Source organism: Helicoverpa zea, chromosome 5 (genome assembly GCF_022581195.2).
Source record: "Helicoverpa zea isolate HzStark_Cry1AcR chromosome 5, ilHelZeax1.1, whole genome shotgun sequence".
In the NCBI taxonomy this organism is placed as follows: domain Eukaryota; kingdom Metazoa; phylum Arthropoda; class Insecta; order Lepidoptera; family Noctuidae; genus Helicoverpa; species Helicoverpa zea.
In genome coordinates, this window is record NC_061456.1 from 13673824 (window position 1) to 13693547 (window position 19724).

The following is a 19724-nucleotide window of genomic DNA, read 5'->3' on the forward strand; positions in this document are numbered from 1 at the left end:
TCATTTGTTTTATCGATTTTGTCTAGATCACGTGACTGTGACTGTTCTCACAATATTTTGTGGATTGTCAATTTGGTTGAAATTTTCTATGGAACATGGCCTGGTAGACTTCTTTCGTTCTTTTCTAAACAGTATGAACCCACTAAAAGTTCTGTAGGTACAAGACCTATCTTAACTTAAGCGAGACCTTTTGAATGAGTTTATGGCAGTCGAGTAGTTTAAATACTACTAAAAGATTAAAACTAGATTAGGAAAGGCGTAAGTTTTAATTTCTGAAGAGAAAACTTCAGAACTTTAAACGGCTATCGAAACATAAATCTACAGGTACAGTCTTGCAGAATAAAGTAAACACAACAACTTACTATAGAGTAAAAATTATGTGAAAGATAGACACTTAAATCAGGTGTTGCCACAGAAAATGCCGTAAATTACATGCATTTATTTTGTTTTAGTAGTTGCATGTGTTCGCAGTTTCACTTATTTGCATATTAGCCCACATCTTGTGGCGTACAATAGAATTCCTATGTCGTTATAAAGTATCTGGATATTGTTTACTGTTAACATTAAACTGTGCCTGCAAAACATCGCTCTCACGAACTTTTACCTTTTATGGTGCAACTGCTACTTTTAGGTGTTTGCTTTGCAATTTAGAATAGCATAAGAGAGGTCAGGACGTGTGGATACCTTCGTTCCTAAATACCACTTGGTTCTAACTTTGAATTTTTATGTTATTGCCTTGAACAACTTTGAGACGCATCTAAGTTGTGATGTCTGAAGCAGACGTTTACATCGCCTTCGAAATTCAAAACATTCAAAATTTAAAATTGAGACACGAATTACGGGAGACAACCGGCGATGATCGGAGGCCTGCGTTCGTGGCCACTATCGATTTTTCCGTCCGCCCCCAACTTTGTTGACAAAGGCTGGTTCTTAAGCCAAATGAGATGCACCCCAAAGAATATTATGGGCAGACATCGCTCCACTATCGCTAGATATATTGTTGTGAGCGTAGATATCTCGGCGGGCTCATATCGTCTCTTTATTGATCTTTTAACCGTTCCGTGTACGGCTGTACCTCCGGTTTATTAAAATGTTGTGTTTGCTCATTCAGCGGTGGCTAATATTTGTTGATTGCTGCTGATGCCACTGGTTTGGAAAACTTTGCTCTTGAATTGCCAGGTCAACTTTGAACTAAGTTAATAAACCCCTACATACTCAACTCAAAGTTCACATAAGCTTTGTTTTTACTGACTGTATGTCTAGGTTCATGGCCATTAATGTATCATATGTCTGTCACCGTCCATACCTGACGAAGATTCGTGAAAATATAATCCCACCCAAAACAAAAATGTGAAAGACTGCCAAGTTCGATAATATGGGAATGCTTCGCCTATAAAAGAAGTGAGATCTGAATAAGTACCAAGTTCCATACACATACCTCAGTTAAAAATAGTTACTTTTTAATGATGTTACTTGGCAAGTTTTCATACACCTTGTTATAAACCTACTAAACGCAATGAATCAAGTATTTAATTTTCTATTAAAACTTGCCAAGTAATCATCATTAAAAAGTAACTATTTTTAACTGAGGTATGTGTATGGAACTTGGTACTTATTCAGATCTCACTTCTTTTATAGGCGAAGCATTCCCATATTATCGAACTTGGCAGTCTTTCACATTTTTGTTTTGGGTGGGATTTCATTTATTTTTGTAAGGTTGTTTATTTTATTTTTTTCTTATGATGAAGTTAGTTAAAGAAATGTCTCATTTATACTATCTTTTAGATTTTTTAATATGCACTATGTTTCTTACAAAGAAATGAACTAGATTAACTATGTCTAGATTTACCAACTGACTGACAAGACATGTTATCATATATTATGTTCGTGGATCAAAGTTACACATTCGTTATTTTCGAAAGTGATTCACACTTGGCCGTTTTCAGATTTTTACTTTACTTTGACTAAATACAAACCTTTGTACCATTCGAAGATATATTATATAAATATAGATAAATTTAGTTCGTTTTAGTTCCTTAGGTGTATAAATTTACACCGGGTATAAAACACCTTCATTATTTTGAAACCGACTCACACTTGGCCATTTTCAGATTTTTCCCTTTACCTTGACATAAAGACCTACCTCCATGCCAAATTTCAAGTCAATACGACCATTGGAAGTGGTCTAGGTTTTTGATGAGTGAGTCAGTGAATAAGTGAATCAGTGTATAGTAAAAATAGCGATTTTCTGACGTCAATATCTCAAGACCTACAATAGGTATATTAATGAAATTTTGTATTTTAGATAAGTGAGGGGGTCTCAACAGATACTAGAAATTTGATATGCGTAAATAAAATAGATTTTGAGTTACAGGGGGGTCGAATTTGGCCCGAAATGGTTCGTGTAATATAACCCACGGCCGGTGTGTCGCCTTTTTTGCTCGAACTTGGCGGACACACTGCCGTGTGTCTAGATAAATATAGATAAATTTAGTTCGTTTTAGTTCCTTAGGGGTATAAATTTACACCGGGTATAAAACACCTTCATTATTTTGAAACCGACTCACACTTGGCCATTTTCAGATTTTTCCCTTTACCTTGACATAAAGACCTACCTCCATGCCAAATTTCAAGTCAATACGACCATTGGAAGTGGTCTAGGTTTTTGATGAGTGAGTCAGTGAATAAGTGAATCAGTGTATAGTAAAAATAGCGATTTTCTGACGTCAATATCTCAAGACCTACAATAGGTATATTAATGAAATTTTGTATTTTAGATAAGTGAGGGGGTCTCAACAGATACTAGAAATTTGATATGCGTAAATAAAATAGATTTTGAGTTACAGGGGGGTCGAATTTGGCCCGAAATGGTTCGTGTAATATAACCCACGGCCGGTGTGTCGCCTTTTTTGCTCGAACTTGGCGGACACACTGCCGTGTGTCTAGATGTTAGAAGGAGGATTGTTACTGCTTATTAAATAATTTACCATTCCGATCAACAAGTTCTTCGAGCCACCAGCCGAAATGTTCCAGCGCACCGTCGCACTGTATGAATACTAATGTGTTTATCACCTACGATATTTTAACTCAGTGCCACATTGAGCAGGTCAATTACCCTATCAAGTGCCATAACGCCCATAACCAATCGGATTCCCACAACTAAATCTGTCTGTTTATCATTATTTATTTACGTGTTGACGAATACATTGGCACAATCCCCCGTATGCAAAACACGAGCCATGCAGATTCTCACAGTGCAATAACAAAGGGTAGTAATGCTCTTAACGCGGACGCCATTAATATTTCAAAATAAACTAGATAAAAAAGAAAAGCTGTAGAGTAATCAGTGGGAGAACTTGAGGATTACGGCCGCTGTGCCGGTATTCGGTGTGTGTGTGTTGGTATTCTAACGCGATAGGCAAGACCAGAAGAATGTCTTGTATTCAAATGGAGCAGAATGTTAGAGTACATGTAGTGCATAGTTAATGGATTTATCCAAAGCTTTTTTATCGTTTTTTTTTCGCCTACAATATTTAAGACGTGACGGTAAAATGCAGTGAATACTAGAAATAGTGTGCATAGATATTTAAGTTTCACAAAAGCATAACAAAATATTGTCCGTTTGTGACAGGTCTTTATATTTAGAAGTAAGTTCAGAGTCCCTCGGAAACAATCTTTCTCGTTCCCACATCCTTTCCCTGGGAACATAAACCATCACTAAAATGGTCACACCGAATCGAAACCAAAAAATTAATGAAATCGCATACACAAGTCGTTGGCCGGCCGATTAAAATCTATTAGTGTGCGAGGGGAGGGCACATTATTATTCACATCACGCTCGAATCATATACGCAAATGTGTAATCTTTTTATCGACGCGGCGGGCAGACGCGGCCGTGAGCGGACAATGACTATCGATGCTCGATACTGAGCTACGCGCATCACTACACTCTGTTTTATCGACTTGCTTTTAGTTATAAATTCACATGAAACTGCAGTCATTAAAATGATGTTGATTGCATAAAACGATTTTTCCATGACGCCAATTTTGTCGAAGTTGGTCAAGAAACTGGAACATAAATGCTGTCAAAGTATTGATATTGACAGTTTTCGTAAAATTAGCTATTTATTTTAATACTAGCTTCTGCCAGCAACTTCGTCCGCGTTAAATTCGGACTTCGTGCAAAGAGGGGAAGACATAATAATCACCAGCCTATCCAATTGTCTTAATCTATGCGTACCTAGCCAATTACTACTTAGCATTAACCACTATAGCTGCACACGCGACGGAAGCTTAAAAAATTGAGTAAATACTCCCGTTTTCCCAACATTTCCCACCACTACTCTGCTTCTATTGATCGTAGCGTGATGAATAGTATCCTAACCTGCCCAGAAGTATGAAGAATATTTATGCCAAGTTTCATTAAAATCCGTCGAGTAGTTTTTGTTTCCATAACGAACATACAGACAAACAGACAGACAGAAAGACAGAAAGACAGACAGACAGACAAAAATTTTACTGATTACATTTTTGGCATCAGTATCGATCACTAATCACCCCCTGATAGTTTTTTTGGAAATATATTCAATGTACAGAATTGACCTCTCTACAGATTTATTATAAGTATAGACAAGTATAGATTACTACGGATTATACTAATCTGATACTACTGACTCGATTGCTTTTACAAAATGTTACATAGTATTTTCCGTTGCTTTATACTTCAAATCTCGATCAACATACCTAGTTATAGTAACTATTTGGTACTATCAATTTGTATCCCCCTACTAGCTATCCTTATTTGATTTTCACCCATTACTAGTAATTCCAACACGCTACGACGTTGTCAACTCGGAGCCTCGATCAGAATTACCGAACTTACCGGGTGGGCGATACAAATCCTTGGCCCGGATCCGCCTGTACCTACCTACCTACCTACCTAGTTATACATACCTAGAGATATAACACATAACCACTGTTATGATATAGACAGGAATTTAGTTAAAGACGTTTACATTCCGTGAATGTTGGCGGAGTGGTTTTTAGAGCGCACGATTTTCAATTACATATTCATAAATTTCAGAAAAGACGTAATAATTTTATTATACGTACATTATGTAGTATATATTTTGGAATCAAACCCCGTACATTGTGCATCTTTTGTGAGTTGGTATATCGAAGATACTATTAATAAGTAGAGTAACTACGAAGACCATGACGTGAACAACGAGTATTCGTTTTCATTCAAAAAGATAAACAAATAGCGAAAAGCGTATGGTTTATTTCGACATATAGTTATAGAACAAGATGTATCAGTCAACTATCGCATCGAAATCGTATTTGAAAATCGTCATTACACGGAGAAAATCCCAGCAGAGCACACATTACATCGGCGGCCTCTCCAGTCCTGAAGCCATAGCGCTTGATAACGCACTTCTTCCAGTCTGCTCCGATTTCCGGTACCTCGGTTCGCTTATTCAGGGCGATGGCGAAATAGATCGGACAGTTACGCACAGAATTAACGCAGGATGGATGAAATGGCGGCAGGTAACGGGAACAACTTGTGACCCTCGTATTCCCCTTAAACTTAAGGGGAAAATTTACAAGAGTATGGTCAGACCTGCTGTCTTGTATGGATCAGAGTGCTGGCCCACAAAAGCGACGAATGAAAGACAATTGCATGCGGCAGAGATGAGAATGTTAAGAGGTATGTGTGGAGTTACGCGAATGGATAGAGTGAGGAATGAGTATATAAGAGGAAGTTTGAAAGTGGCGCCGGTATCAGAAAAACTGCGTGGAAACCGGCTGTCGTGGTATGGGCATGTGATGCGGAGGAATGAGAGTCATGTTGTGAGGAAGGTGATGAGTATGAACGTGGACGGATATAGTGGAAGAGGAAGACCAAAAAAACGATGGATGGATTGTGTGAAAGTAGATATGGTAAGAAAGAATGTTACTTGTGAGATGACGGGAGATAGAGGAGTATGGAAGAAGAAAACATGCTGCGCCGACCCCAAATGAAATTGGGATAAGGGCAGGAGGATGATGATGATGATGAGCAACCGACATCAACACGACTGTTTGGAATCGTGTCGTGAACCGTAAATATCTCGGAACTTGTTCGCGGGTTTCAAACAGAATAACTTAGAACTGAAAACTCGATTAGTTTCAGCGACTCGATGCGTGTATGTACCGGTACATATTGGACATATACCGTCTTATATACTTACCTGATCACGATCATTCTATAGACTTAGTTTGTAATTTGGTTTAAATTATTAATTTGTAATATGACATCGATGGCATTAACAACAAAAAGGTTCAGTAATAAAAATATTACGCGATTTTCGTATGATTATTATGAAAGCCACTATATGTATATTACTTGAATATTGACTATTGTGAGACTGAATGAAAAACATAACTGTAAGTAAAGTAAGACATAGCTCATAAAACTTCACGCTTGTTGACCGAAAAGGTAAACAGTTTTTCGCTAACAATTCTACCACATTTTACGAGTTATTTGACTTATTCTCAGGAACTAGGCTATGAAGTCATCAGCTTAAGGTACTTCTTATACTATCAGCATCAATACATATGCCAACGAACATAATAGTCTAAACTACACAAGGAAAATCAAAACTGCTGAAAAAACCCCAACTTACCTAAATAAAATGGCGGCCACCCCCATCCATTGTAAGGTTGACAACTCTTTTGGAGTGAAGTCTTACATCAAAAGACACATTATCTGATGTACGGACGGAAGGCCATATGGGGGGTGGTCAGTGTTCGCCGGACGGCCGGGCCGGCCCGCGTCCGGCCCGTGTCCGGCGGAACCCGGCGGCTGGCGGCTCCTTCCTTCCCTTGTTAGCCGTCTTTAATTTATGTACTACGGTAGGAAGTCGGATCGTCCTGCTTTGATTTCTGAATTAACGTTTTTGTTGCGTTACGGGAAAATTGCGTGGGTAAGTAGGAAAATAGGTGCTAATTACAGTCATTATTTAAAACAAATCGAAATACGTATTATAAAAAACAGAATCATTTTTAGGTAATTTATATTTTCTGACGCATATTATAGTTTCATAATTCATTTTATTTTACAGGGAAAGATGGTAGAGTGGGTATGGGACATATACACGAACTATAGAAGCCTTTGCCTAGTAGTGAGACAGCATGGGACAATTAAGTAAAGTAAATAAAAATACGTATATAAAGATTTTTTAACTTATTTACTAATGATGATTATTATTTCATAATCAATGTTAGTTAAGTATACAGTTTGCGTAATAGTTTGAATGCAGCGACATTGAAAGTTCTAGTTTTGTATAAAAAGCGAGCATTTATAAGCAGTTAGGCTTCCACGTGTAAGTCTCACCTTGACTGTTACTCGTATATTTTAGCAGTTTGAGTATTTCATTTTAATTCAAACAAAAATTTTAGTTTCATAGTTTATAAATGACTACCTCCAAGGATCTAGCTCGCGAAAACGTTGCTATTTTGTGTTGAATTAATGCATTTGAGGTTAAATTATAATATTTTATAAAGTAAAAAAATATTTTCAGAAAATAACGAAATATCCCAGTGACGTAAAAGATTTTTTGCGAATTTTTATCTGTTCTTTGTTAGCCACGGGATAAAAAGTTATTGTTTAGCACTAATCCCACAGTTTACACAAAACTTGTCATCACAATTAATATGTCTATTAACAGTTTTTTGCATTACATACGACCTTACAAAAATAATATTTCATAAATAGGTATAAATTATTTTTTGTTCCTCTGACGGGTTTCGGTCCATGAATTTTAATGTGCGCTGAAACTGTTTTATTTATATCCTCAATTATGTGAATCTTGAAGGAATCTGATAGGAAGATAAGTTTTTTAGTTCTTGTAAAAAAACAATAACATATTGTTTATATGTGTTGGTCATAAATTAAACCTTTGGTCGTCATGGTCTCGCGCCGCGGTGGCCCTCAAAGGGTCTTGTTTGTCTGTAGTTGTACCTACTGATAAAAATAATTAGGATTTGCATCGTAAAAATGCTGATAGAAATCTTTTTCAAATAAGATTTTACGATTGAAAAATCAACAAAAAGTTAATTGTCTATAAATAACGCAAAACAATAGTCTTTTTAAATCTCGCAAAAAATACAGATATACTGTTCTTAGGTAAGGTTATGCAATCATTAGGTCATACTATATCGACAATATTAAGAACGGATGATGCAAATGTTGCAATCAGAGCACACTTCAGAAGGCATCAGCAGCAATAGTTTACAGCCTATAAGCTGTTCCTAAAGAATTTTCCTTTTCCACATACAATTATTTTCTTTTACGGGCCTCCACACATAGGTACCTCAATAAGAAAGTTCATAGATGCCCCATCGCCGCCCCTCACAGGGGCACGGTCAAGTGTTACGACAATATAGATTGATAACACGCCCCGGACTTACTCGCTTCCTTATCTCCTCCTCTTACGTCATGACTGTCCTTTTATTTGCACTTTTCAAGCTTTTATGGTGTTCTTCTTGAAGGGATTAAGTGTTTTTAGGATGCAATTTAGATTTAGAAGATCTTTTCATGATTTTAACTTTTCGATTCAGCAATGGCCTAAATTAATACTGCATCAATAGCAATGTCCTCAGTGAACCTCGCTTTTGTGCATCATCTTACTATACTATGTTGCAAATGTGTATCTGTGTGCAATAGAGGTGATGTACCTACCTATTTGTTAAATCCAAGAAACCGACTAACCTGCTACAAAAAATTACAGTAGTTTTGCCATATAAGAATTAAACATCTCGTACATACACGTCTTTCAAAAGTCTATCACATAAATTCAAATTCATCATCCTCATTACACACAACCTTCCCACAATCTCACACTCAGTCTTCCGATCGTATTAAGTTCATCTCATCGGCTCATAAAGATTTGCTCCCCTCAGCAAACAGGAGTGCTGGTCAAACAGTCACACCGTTTAGATTGATCAACTCGAACCATTGACATGAACTAACATTGCGTCTTATCGATATAAAGTAGCTGTTTATTAAACGTTAGATGACTATGATGTGTGTTGAGTTTGCTTCAAATGTGTGGGGAGGTGACAAAGCTTGTGTGTGGGTGAATCGAAAGATTACTTATTAAGATGATTTTGAAGTTGGTTGTGGTCAAGTACATAGTTTGCTTTCTGTATAAAAATAGATATTAATATACATACGTATAGGGAAAAACTCATGTGTACAGAAAAGTTGTGAGTATATTTAAACAAATGACATGGCCTAATTAGTATGCAAAGTTATATTTCCTTTTAAAAAATCTATGACATATGCAGGAACGTGCAACAGATAAGACAGGACTAACTAAACATTACAAAGACACTATAAGAACAAGGTAATCCGCTAATCCACCTTATCATCACACCGAACAAAAGAATATCGAAGGTCAGCCAAATAAAAACTGTTTGAACCCAGGGTCCCCCATTAACGCTAGGGCGGGGATCAGCTAGTGTTGTACCAGCAACCGTATCAGCCGACACATCGCCGGCTGAAGCCGTTTACTGCCGTTTAAGTGCCTCCACTTACGTCCCTTAGATTTTCCCAACGGGTGAGTTTCATTTGGTAACGAAGATTCTGTGATGTCTGGAATAGAAAGAAATCAGGAAATTCTGTGGATTATATACTCTTGTAACTTATATAAAAAGTGTATTAGTTTTGTGATTAATACATTAAATAACTGGTCTAACTGAAGCTAGGATTGTGATGTAAAGCGGTGTATTATGAGTTGACCACGTAAACGTACCTGTCCAAAGCCCAATAAGCAAAAAATAAAGCTGAAGCCCAATAATAAAAGTATCATGATATCCATGATATCCGAATATATTCATACCCCTTTTTGGATGAACCAGCAAGAACCCCACCCAACGTTTGTGAAGTGCGCTTGAGCCACATCTAGTACCAGCTAAATCTTTGCCTTCATCCCAATGAGGGATTCCAGTGTCCACTAGAAAACTTACTAGTAAGAACTCTCGAAGCTCACACGACGCAATGGGCGCTTTATGAACCATCGGCAGACGGCACTTGACGAGCCTTTTATTTGGAGCCACGCAATTACGTGATGCTGCTGAATCAGCTTTCAAGGAAACTGAGGAAAGTGCTGGCGGTTTGATATATAATGTGTTTTAGGAGGTAATCTAAAGAACTGGCTGTATCTTTGTCATCATCATCCTACGAGCCTTTTTCCAATCATGTTGGGGTCGGCTTCCAGTCTAACCGGATTCAGCTGAGTACCAGTGCTTTACAAGAAGCGACTACCTATCTGACCTCCTCAACCCAGTTACCCGGGCAACCCGATACCCCTTGGTTAGACTGGTGTCAGACTTACTGGCTTCTGACTACCCGTAACGACTGCCAAGGATGTTCAATGACAGCCGGGACCTACAGTTTAACGTGCCATCCGAAAAACAGTCAGTGGTGTCTAAGATATACTTAGAAAGTACATACAAACTTAGAAAAGTTGCATTGGTACTTGCCTGACCTGGGAACGAACCCGCGCCCTCGTACTTGAGAGGTTGGTCCTTTACCCACTAGGCCACCACGGTTTTTAGACTTTTGGCTGTATCTTTGTGATACTACTAATATTATAAATTTGAGTTTTTTTTTAACATGCTTATCACGCGAACTACTTTTTCGTGTCGAGTGAGCTGCAGGTTTAAATCACCTCACAAGACCTGAGATTTGAGAAAACTTTGAAAAGGGCCATGAACCAATTTGAAAAAATATTTCAGTGTTAGATGGACCATTTATCGAGGAAGGCTATGCAACCTTTTGTCCGGTTAAAGAGCTTGGTAATAAAATGTATATGCAATAATGAAAAATAGGTATGGAAAGGTAATCAGAAATTGAATACCTACAAATATGATAACAATGATTTGGTTAAATTAAAAATTATGTCATTAAAAATCAATTATCAATCAATTAAACCTTTCCAATATGATGAATACTTATTAAAAAAAACACTTCACACTAGAGCGACACAGCTAACGCACTGGCTGCGTGCGCGCACGTTACGCAGCGCGCACAAATTAGTCCGAGTAATTACGTTACACGGGTACATTCGTATGATTGAGGAAATAGCTTTTGAGGTATAATTGTCACCTCTTTGGTCATCGTCATGGTGGTGGTCAAAATAAAAGGTAAGTATGGTTAATGCTTACTTAATTCAATTTTATTTTAATAGGTGATAATATAAAGGTTTATTTTATTTCTACTTTTTGATATTTTTTGTTGGTGGGAAATATTGTTCTAGCGTTTAGTAGGAGCGTACCCAAAACTGCTTCTGGAACCTGCAGTACTTTAGAGTTGGTGTGAGCTTTATTTTACTAGTCTTACTAGCAATTAAAATAAGTTTAATAACACCGAACGATAGGCAATCCAAGTGCATCTTACGACGTTATTTCATCTTATAAAACTGACAGGAAATGGGCCAACTGCAGGTGGCTAATTTAATGATCCAGTTAATGTGTTGGTAAGTTTGACTCAGAGATCATCAAAGTATGTACTATCATGTTGGTGAATCATCTGAAAGTAGACATGCAGACATAGACAGAGCAAGAGTAAACACAAACAAAAGCGTTTGACGACGTCTACGATAATTTAGGCATTGCACAGCACGTCCGTATTAAGATGCAATAAATCGCAGGCAAGTTGTTGCGTATGCATCGATACTAGTGGGCGCGCACGACTCTGCGCGACCACATTAAACGCGCGAACAATCGCGCCACACTCACAGAGGTGCCGATAACTTATAAAACCATACACGAGAGACCAACTAAAAAGACCTACTTTTGTTTTCCCTTTACGCGGCACATTTTGTCATTATTCGTGGCACGTGGTCGCGAATATATAATGTTTTATTATTAGAGGTTACGACTTCACGCCTTTAGCGGCGCACTCCGACTGATAATACTTTCATTTGTTCCGAGAAGCAGTTATCTGCGTTGGCCCCGTGTGCGCAGTTTCGTTTGTCCGCAACTTTACGGACGATAAACGCAGCATTGAAATAGTCGCGTACACGTCGCTGTCGCAAGCCTCTTTACTGCCTACATACGTGTCTGCTAATTGCTCGCTTATATTACTAGTGCAAGCCTTACGCTAGCCTAGTATTTGACTACGAAAATCTAGTACCTATATACATAGGTTAGGCTTTAGGGCCAGTACTTCCTTACAATAAAGCCATGTATACTCTAGCTTAAGCTTTATGTTTTTTTCCATAACTCAATAAGGTCGATCTTAGTCTTCTGTTTACATTCATACTGTATACGAGACAATTTGTCACGTAGTCCCATGTAAATAATGAACCCAAAAATCAATCAAAAGCAAATGATTCCCAACAATAGCCCTAACGAAACGACAAATGTTGTTAAATTAAAGTTTAAAACGTTTAATTTGGGCATTACACGCGGTTTTCGATGGAGAAGATTAGCATCAATCAGCCGGCGTCGATCGTTTGTTGGGCGCAAGCGGAGCGAGGCGCAAATCATAGTGCTGGCGCGTCACACTGACACCCACATCCCGGAGCTGACCGACCCTCGCACTGACACACGCAGATGGGACTGTAGGCAGATTACTATTACTGCTTCTATGAGCCGACTGAGACAAAGATAGCAGAGCAGTTAAGAAGACGGTAGAACTGACAGAAAGGGTTGCTTACAAAATATATACTGATACAGGTAAATAATCGTAAAAATACATTCCATTATGTTTCTAATAATTGCATTTAAGAAGCCCTATTTCAGCTAGATTAGGCAACGATGTTGAGTGTGATGACGAAGTTAGGAAAAGATTCCTCTCGATGCCACATTATTTTGTGCCCTGCCTCTATGAGTATGACTTGTCATTTCTGCGCATATTAATCAGTGGTTGTCGGAGCAAGTCAGCGTGCTGTGGGAGACGTCGACAATGCACAGGAAGTGTCGACCAAACCGAATCACACGCGGACATGCCACTAATTTTATATTTATACCTCGTCTATTGTTCCAGCCGCAGGCACTTGTATTGTTTGAACATACAGTTTTTGTGGGCACAATAAAATTAAGAAATTATGCTTCACAAACAAACAAGTAATAACAAGTTTCACACAAATTGAAGCCATAAAAAATAATCGTCCCATCGTTGACAGTAAATTCAGTCATCCAATAACGCAATGAAATTCAAATATCGACACCTCTCAATAACATTTATCTAGTCGTAAACAAATTCGATTATACAACATCATCAGAAGATGATAGCACGTCACAGTGCAATATGTCCTGCCCACGTTTGAAAAGCAATTTCTGCACAAAACGAATTGCGTACAAAGGGCCCAACGATAGAAGTGGAGTGTTCTGCGAAGACAGCAGGCGCGCCTTATCGCCGCTGTAAATCAATATATGATTACAAATTTAATGCTACTGTTGGACTATAAATCAGAGATTTTAAATTACGAGGTACAAGCGACGTATCACGACGCGTGAGGCCCCCTAGTGCTGCGCCGTTGTGTCGACACTCGATAAATCCGGATCGCGGACCTCGCGTGTTAGGGATGGACTTATAAATAGAATTCAGCCTGATATAATTGTTTGATATTGATAAATCATTGGCCGCAAACTGGAGTGTTAAATTGAAAATGACTAAAATGTTTCAGATATTTTTTATGAGAATATTTATATTGATTTATTTTATATTCTGCAGTTACAATTTATTTTACGTATGTCACCACAATTTGCATTTAAAAATATGTATTAATGCCAGCACTTTTTACAGCAACACATGCGATTTTTTTTCTTAACCTAGGCACCTGTTTGACATTATATATTAATACCGATTAAGCTCCTACATGTTTTTACTATCCACAGACCATGAAAAATACTATTTTTAAGATCATGAACCCGTTCATATGCGTAAACTTTAGCGTCAACAACTTCTCATACATATCGATACGCGTTGTCCATCCCTAGCTGTCAGCAGTATTTGCGCGTCACGATGATGTAGTGCACAATATGCAGTGTTCGCGACTGTACCGTTTATGTGTCCACCGTGTTCTACGATACCATATATTCCCGTTTTATTACTACGGCCGATCGGGAAACAGACTCCATTCTCAGCTATAACGTTTTTGGTTTTGCGCAGGTTAGGGATCATTCTGGATTTCGCTTGCTTTGTTTTTTGAAATACATATGTTTATCGCTCAAAAACAGCGTAAGTACTGATTAGTTTAGCAGAGCTTAACATTGACATTTTTACATATGATGCCAAAGCTAAGCTGCATATGTATTGAGGTTCGAACTAAGAGTCTCTGTGCTAAACTTATTTAACTGCTAATCATGGAATTACTTCTCTTTCCTTCCAACTTCCAAGGTTTCAAGAGATTGATATCCCATGAACATCCTCAACGCTTTTGCTAACGACACATGATACGCTAGAGTACCTAGTACACGCCTAGACCATAACATAATGTTTATGGCTATTAACAGTATTAAACAAAGAGCGGCTAAGTGACCCGTAAAATGATTGTTTAAAGGTATTAACCAAGTGGGGTAGGCAGCAATTATGGGCAGTTCATCACGGTTGACAGGCAACCACGGTGGTTAAAGTAATACACTTAGTTCTGACCTCGGGCCTATATGTAATGTGACTTAATTTATATGTGCTACCCCTGCTGGGTTTTAATCATGAAAATAGTCGCTGAAATTATGACGATGACATAAAGGCAAAAAACATCTAATTGTTATAACAAATTGCTGTTTACATGAAACAAAGTGCAAAAAAACGCATTAACTTCGTTGATAAACTTGATGTTTACATAATAATTGATATGCCTTTCGTTTTTTTCGTAGAGTTTTCAACGGCGGCAATGAAATCAAATTAGCTAGAGCTTTTGTCACAACTTTTAAGTTATGTAGAGTAAACCAAACAGCTTGCTTATTATCAGCAACCCACTAAACCATCGATCAAGACATCAAATAAACCTCGCCCAAATATCGCAAAAATGTCATCACAACGTCTCATCCCGATAACAGCCGATAGCAGCCGACAGCACCCGAAGACTGACACAAAGTCGCCGAAGCAATTGGGCGAAAGGGATTCCTTGCAGAATATTAATTTGTTTGTGTTATAAGAATATGCACTTTGATTGAACACTCTTACTTCGTGTGTTGGGTGCTCGTTAAATCGTCGATAAAACGATACTTCTGAAGATTAATTTTGATATTGAAAATGTCTGTGGTATTTCGTCTGGTTGAGTGATAGAAATGATTAAGTAGGTAGTGTTACTGAAACGGCATAATTATTTTCTAATAGGTTTCTAATAAGTTCACATGATATGTTCATATAAAATCCTGCGATTAGGTTTAAAGAATCTTTATTCTCAATAATAACATACATGTCACTTACTTGAGAACATAACAACATAGGTAGGTAAGGTTAGGTTCGACAACATCTGGACAAAACACGACAATAAACAAGTCCCATCCAACACATTCATTTTTCGGATATTTGATTTATACTTAAGTAAATATTTGTTGTAAAGAGATAGAATATTTGTTGTAAGTAAAGATTTACAAGTAATATTTGTTGATTACAAAAAAGTATGTCAGTCGTTTTAAGTGTATCAATATGCTGAGTGAAGATAATCGCGTGTCTGGTTCAATTTATACTGAATTTGTATAGAGTGATATTTAATAGTCGGCTGCACCTAGGTAATGAGTTTCTATATCTCACACCCATGAAAGGACACAAACAGTTAAATAGCTCTCAGTATTCAATGAAGCCAAAACTTTTAAGTAGGGACAAATTCATCGGTTTAAATCATGTGGCGCCCGAGGCGGCGACAATTTGTCCGCGTCCTGTGCGCCACGGCAACGGCAGTTTATCCACAACCCACTTTCGGCGCGAATCAATCATTGCTTAACACAAAAATCATTGACATTTCCCCAAGACATACGACCTGGACGTACCCCGATGTGTTCATCGCGAGGAGAGAGCACATGAGTTATATCAGATAATCGCTCGAAATTTCTCAGCAGATTGAGAAAAGGTTAAGCTCAAATTAAATTTTGATTTATGAATGCCAATTTTCCCTTCAATAGGGTTTCGGTAACGGTTGCAAGTACTGACGCTCGGAGTCATCGGTAGAATTTATTGATAACTGCACTTTCCGCAACCACTGTCTGGAACGTAGAGCGATCGCTGTGGGTTTAAGTTCAAAGTGATTCATTCTTATTTTGAAAGGTTGTGTTTACGGTGAAAATCGTGATGGTGAGTTTACGCATATTTCACGTGAATGAAATTAAAATTAAATCAGTTTACCAAGAAACAATGAAACAGGTCATGTAAGCTTGAAACAGGATAACATTTGCTGACACACCATTCGAATGTTTGTAACAAAACGTTGTCTTGTACAAAACAAGGGCTGTCAAATAGGAACAATAAGATAAAAGCGAGGAACACGTCGGCGCAGGGGCGCGAGCGGACCACACCACTAATGACTTAGCGAAACCAACCAGCTCCTTCCAAAATTAAACAAGGTAAAAAAGCGAACAAACGATCGATCACCGTACCTCTCAAACAAAACACAGAAAAAACCACGTGAAACGATGTATGGAACAAATTAAAAGCTCAGCGTGAGGCGTCCTGGTCCACGATACACGGCTCAGGGCAAATATTAAAGCTGTCAGTTTTGTGTAATTTGAAGGCTCGTTTTCGACTTATAAGTTATGTTATTGAATGTTTTGGGGGCATGTGCGCGCGCGCCGTGTGAACCGCCTCCACGGTAATGAGCTCGGGTAAACATTTGTGTAAGACCCTTTATTTTATTAGAAATTGAAATAATATCGATGTAATCAGTGCCTTTAACGACATCCGATGACCCCTATAAATACCTTTAAGTAGCTATTCAAGCTGGCGACGATATTCAATCCGTACATAAGTATTTGTTCAACATACCATCTACAAACCTTACGCAATAAAAATACCATCGGAATGAGCTGTCATATCCCAAATGCCATGCATTACGATAAAAACTGTTAAGGTTGCTAATAAAACGTTGGATATAATGGTGGATGCACCGACAACTCCATTACTAGATACGGCGCTAATAACAGACGCGGCGACGGCGGCTGCTCATTTCGCCAAATTGGACTCAATTACCGAAGAGTTTTGAGATAGTCGCAGATGGAGTGATAATGCGGCGTCAGGTGGGAGTGTGCTGGTCTGCTGGTGCTCGAACACTTTTTCTATACAAAGGCAATAAAAAGGCGCGAGTCACGCACTAAATGCCTCCCCGGGTCGACTCACGAGGCGTCGGCCAAAAGAAACAAACAGAATTGTTAGAAGCGCACAATCATGCATCCACAAAATTATTTTCGCTTCGTAACACGTGTCAGATTTCAATTTTACTAACGTCGAAATTAACAGTGGGCGTAAACAGATTATTGATATTGTAGACGATAAAAAAGTAATCGATGATCGCATAGAGGGCTCTCTTATTGTTAGGAAAAAAGCTGCCATTGTTAGGTGTTTAGAGGAATGTTTTTTTGACTTCGATTAAATGGACGCTAGTTTTGACAAAAAAAATTAACTTCATCAATCAGTGACGGTGTTATTGGGTACAATAGTGATTCTCGCAATCGCCACGTGTAATCTGCCGGTTCCACGAATATGCTACAATTTTTCACTTTTTTAAATGAGATCAATTTAGTGACTTTTCAAATTGTACGATTATGTTTACGTGCGATTCTATCAGGTAAAAATTGGTACCTATTGAATTTAGACATATTATTCTGAAGATTTTTAGATCTGATATGTTTCGTTTTTGTTGACCTAGGCCCCCGTAACAGCCACTTGTAGCTATGGGTCATTTGTCAATTCCGTGGTATTGGATTATCAAATCCTTCTTTACCAATGACCATGTTCAATGGTCAATATCACATAAAGAATTGGATTTCTATTACCTTTAAGTCCAACAAAAATAACTGTAAAGTACAATATTAGAGTCCCATTTTTCACAATCCATCAACAAATAAACAAAAAAAAAGCAATAAATATTTAATAACAAACGTGGATGCAAGATGAATGCGCAGCAGTTGCATACAAGACGTGCGTGCCGACGTACGGACAACAATGTTCTGCCAAACGTTATTAATTTTAATTAAAGCCTTCGTTAACTTTGATTAATTGACGCGACTCACCACTACAGCGAATAATATAAACAAGTTATAATGTACGTACATACATTTCGAAATATTTTTACCCTCGCTTTGTTAAAACCTTCTACTATGATACTACTTTAAGATTAATCTTAGTTTATCTTTTCGTGCTAAAGTTTTGATTAACATTCTTTCAAAGCGATTTGCTTGAGTAATGACAAGGTGCGGTCGTCAATTGCCATTAATAACAGTAATTACACAATCACAGGTATTTGCATGCTTATCTATTTAATAGACAAGTCTTACCTGTAAGGTTCATATACAGGTTTCTTTTTTCTTGTCATCGGTAACAAGTGCGTAGATATTCTGTTTCAAAAAAGCACTAAAGTATTCATGCCTTTTAGTTTGCTTAATTCAATTTTGTTTTTGCGGTTAAAGTGAAGGCGTCACATTTTTACCAGAATCCGACATTCTGGTAAAAACAAATCCTATTAAATATTTGCTCAACGACAATACTCTATTTAAACGCGAAATTGCAACGTTTTTTCACCACAATTGTTCCCCTTCCGTAATAATGCTCTAATCATAGGTTTGACACCCCGATACCTTCATCCATACATTGCGTAACTGGTGATATTATTGGCAATACAACCATTGCTACTTCAGTTACTCTTTTGTTACCAGTAGTGTTTACATTAACGGCAATGTATTGAGATTTTTGCGATATTGTATTGAAAGCAAGGAATGCCTCAGGGCGGAGACCAGAAAGGCCAGTGTTGAAAGCCGAGGCAGCTAATACGAGGATTGTGGGGTAGGCAGGGGTAATTACAGCAAATGTGCCACGTTTTGTGTTGAATATACGCCTTGGTTTTCTCGACCGTGTTCGCGCTATTTCGAGATATGTTTAGTTAGGAATAGACGTTATAGATTTTATTTTAATTTTAAACCGAAGAAGCAAGTATTAGAGTACCGAATGTAGTAATCGCAGTAAGTTGAAGAGCCTTTACACTTTTCTTATTTGACCCTATGCACCATCCAACGAAGTATGTACGTCAATTACAAAGATTAAAATTAATTGGCTGCAAACTGAACAACTTTAACTTTACTTTGAATCTCCAGACGTCTCTACAATATTTAATAGACTACGAACACCATCAAAAAAACATCCACACTCATCAACAGACACTTCCTCTCTTCAATTATAATTCATACAAATTAATCTCCATCATTGCAGCATCATCCTACCTGCATGTCATAACAATTGACAATTTTTTGTTCGGCCCACTGGCAGGATGCGCGCCTACACGAGACAAAGGTATTAGCATACCGCACGGGGCGCGGGGTGTGGCTGTATTAATCACGTCGCGCTCGTGCCTTGCGTCTGCGCATGATCAAGGATTTGTTTTAAGTATTGAAGTGTTGGGGAGAGGTTAGTGCCTTAAGGAATTGGTCCTCTGTGAGGATGATGCTGATGTTTTAGATGACATTGGAAGAGGTAGTTACTATTAAAATCACATCAGGTAATTGATTGTAACATATCGAAT